Here is a 4063-nt window from a genome sequence, read left to right on the forward strand (position 1 = left end):
TTCACAAAAAATTTATATGTATGTACTTAAATTAAATGGATATGGATTTTTGTTGCTTGAAAATGCCCGTACTATGAGTTTTGCTTTGTTGAAGTAACATAACACCAATTAGTGCTAATTTTTTTATTTTTATGGACACATGAAAAATTGGGAAAGACTTTCTTTTGAGAATTTTAATCCAATTTTTTGATTATCTTATTTTTTATAAAGTCATATTAAATGTATGCATATGTTGTATAACAAAACAATGTTAAAATATTTTTCCAGACAAAATTCAAGTAGAATCCAACTGACAGACTCAGGGTAACCAAACAGTCTTACATATGGATTCAGCCGGATTCCACCTGACAGAACCAGGGCAACCAAACAGTTTTTCAACTGGATTCCACCTGACAGATTTTGGGTAACCAAATAGGTTTTTTATCAGGATCCAAATCCACATGAACCAGATTCTTAAGAATCCGATCCAATTTAAGAATCCAGCTCCTACGACACCTCCAACCAAACGCATCCTTAAAGGTTCCGTCCGTGAATCCGTCCCTCCTATTTTCATGATATGCCTAGACGGAGCCAGGAACAGACTCACTTGGTTGCCTCCGTCCGTGCTGTTTTGTCTGAAACCTAAATTTAACTGTTGGGACCCGTCATGGGACCTACCTACACTCTTCTAACACTACTCTCACACATTTCCAAATTACTTAATCAGTACAGGAGAACGCGTACATAGGCAAACCCTACTAAACACCTCAAGCGACGATCGAACAACTTGTGAGTGCGTTTTGGGTGATGTTTGGGCTTATTTAATATGAACTATACATTTGCCATGATACCTGCATCATTTATGAACATGCTGCATCCTTGCATATAATTTCTTGGTTACGATTTGATGCGATGTGGTTGTATTTACTTATCATTATTGAATTGGGTTACGGTGCAGGGTGTGCCGGTGTCAGAACCCCAGAAATGTTTATGAGATTTATTGATTTCCATCTTGGCCTATATGTGCCGTGCTGTGCTAGTACCCGGGTGCTAGATGGAATGGGACGTTGATGCACCCAGAATACCTCTCAGAACGATTGGACTTGCATGTAGTATAACTACAGCTAGGATTCACTTTCCTATGCTACGACCCTTACCAACAGGGATTTAGGTGTTGGGTGATTGGGGCTCCTTATTGCCTATGGGGGAGAGAGGCCAGGTCAGGGATGACCACTGATCATTGGGGTCAGCCACTGGGTGGTCTTGGTGGCTTCGACCCGCGTAGGCTCCCTGGTGATAATAAAGGTTTCATTGTGGCGATAAGTTAAGTGACCCACAGTGTCTCCCGAGTTATCATAGTAGCATATACCCCGACTTAGACTGTGTGTTAGGTGGAAAATCAATCAACATTGCATTCATCATGGACTATGTGTGATTATGTGTTTGTGCATTCCCCTTCCCCTCACTAGCTCAGTGGAGCTAACCCCCGGTGTACACATTCTTTTAGATTTTGATGTAGATGGTGGTTATCTGGCTAGTATCGAGGCCTAGCTAGCTGATTATGATGGTATCGGCATGGAGGAGCCTGATGCTGTGTTGGAGGAACACGGTGATGGATGTCCCTGTGATGATTATGCTTACGGGCCATGTTGATTCTGGGGATTGTCCCCTCTTTTGATTCTTTTGGGGTCTTGTGCCCGTTATAAATAATTGTCTGTAATACTTTATATTCTTTTTGAGTAGTTACGTCATTGTCAGTTGGCAAATAGTGTTAAACTTTATTTGTATCACCTAGCCAGCTGAACATATGGTAACTGGTATTTAGTCGCTTCCACTTGTAATTACTCTATCTTGGAATGGAATTTCCCTTTATCTCTGCAACTGTAATTATTATGCTTTACCTTGACTGTTGACTGTGGATTGGGACACTGTGCCAGTGATCCAAGTAGTGAAAAGGGATGGAGCATGTCATCCTAGTCACCCCTTGACTGTACTTTATTCCTACTCAGAAATGGGGGAGTGACAGCATGGTATTAGAGCGCGATGCTCTGCAGCAAACACTATTAGTGGTGGCGGAAGCGATGGGATTCTCATGTAATCACAAAATTTTATGAGCATGCAAGGATCTCAATAAACACATTAATGTACTAACCTCAAGAGGAGAGCAAGGTCACCTAGAACACTCAAATGGTGTGTTCCTCCAAAGGAATGCAACACTTGAAGAAGATCTCTCAAGCTTGCTACACCTCCAATGGCCAATAGCGCTTGAGGAAGAAAAGACTCTCTTTTCTCTTTCTCTAAGCTCCCTCAAAATTTTGTGCAAATTATTCTAATGATTTTTTCTCTATCATCATCAATCATCTTTGGCCTTAGGTCTCTTTATATATATAAAGACCTAATTGAGGAGGTGGCAAACCTACGGTCCAGATCTAACCAAGTGGTGTGATCCTAAAGGGTGGCCCATAAGATTATCCTAAATTGCACATAAGGATAAAACTTATCCAAAATCATAGTAAAGGAAGATCCTACCATGGCGTAACTTGAAAAACCCCTTGCGGTAGATAATTTTATTACATTTTCTCTCCACACTACTAACACCTATAATGGGTCATTGCAACCATGGAATAAATGTCACCGCCATAATTCCGGTCCATTATAATTTATCACGAGAGTATGGAGGACTTTGATTGGCCATAAAACTCTTTGAAAACTCTTTTCCAAAATACATTTAGTTTAATATTAATAAAATAAAATACTCTTTGCAAACACTTTACAAAATACCAAGGCCTTGGATTTGGCACAATCAAATCCGTTCACTCTCTTTTTGGTGTTCTCCCTTTACGGGCAGTGAAAACTTTATTGAGCATCACATCCATAACTATTTACATTGTGCACATTGAGCGGCTGATATATAGGCAGCCCTTTCGGTAGACATCAACCATTGACACACCACAAATGTACAGAACATAAATAAAATGACAAGTGTCTCTCAAGTACAGAGAAAATAACTACCGGAGATTCTCGTTGCAACTACAACTTGACGGTGATTAATTTGGGAACCCCCGTGGATCATGTCCAACACGAAATGTACCTATATTTACATTTTGGTCCAATCACTATTGTACGAATGTAAAATATAGCAATCATAGAACAGATTGCCCAAATCTATCCGTAGTTGTGAACAAAATGGTTTAAATTGGGCAGATGCAATATACAATTATGACAAACACATAATTAAATAAAACTAAATTAATTAATTTAATCAAATTAAATTGGGTTTGATGGACACATAAATGTTGCATCCAACAAACACAGTCTAGCAAGGACTCGTGATCTACTCTACAAAATAGGGTCTAAGTTAAAAGTTTTCAATAGAAATAAGTGAAATGTGTGTGAGACATAGGGAGAAGACTAGTTAGGGTGGAATCCGAGAACAATAGCAAGATAATAGGGACAACAATAGAATTAAAGAGCAGATACATATATGTTCAATCGATGTCCAGCTGTTGCTTACATTCTTAACCTCCCTTGGAGGTGAGTATGGTACTTACAACCTAGAAAGAAACCACAAAAGTCACAACTGGGTACATCAAATTCTTACTTGAACAAAAAAAAAAAGTAAAGTTAAATTAAAAACATTGTTTTAAAACAAAAGAAAGGAAGGATAGATGCATATAACTTCTGCAGCCGTGGAGCCTAGTCCTCCAAATCATCATCACTGTCCTCATCCTCTTCATCATTACCTTCATAGTACAAGTAGGCATTGATGTTGCAGATGTCTTTCTCCACCCAAATTGACGATCATATGCAGCAAACTGCCCTTGTATGCTTACGAACCCCTGCACCATATCTGTATTAAGCTTGGCCATATTGGAGTTCAGCTATCCAAGGGCAGCTAAGATAGTACCCATGTCAGTAGTCCCTGAACTAGAGGCTCCTGCAGAATATTGCACTGGTGCTTCCTCCTCCTCGTCCTCTCCAATCTCTCTATCTTCCTCATTTTCATTGGAGTTGACAGGCTCACCGTCACTGAAGGTATCATACTGGATGTGCATCCGAGCTAGGGCATTGTGCCCAAATGGTT

Source organism: Telopea speciosissima, chromosome 3 (assembly GCF_018873765.1).
Source record: "Telopea speciosissima isolate NSW1024214 ecotype Mountain lineage chromosome 3, Tspe_v1, whole genome shotgun sequence".
In the NCBI taxonomy this organism is placed as follows: domain Eukaryota; kingdom Viridiplantae; phylum Streptophyta; class Magnoliopsida; order Proteales; family Proteaceae; genus Telopea; species Telopea speciosissima.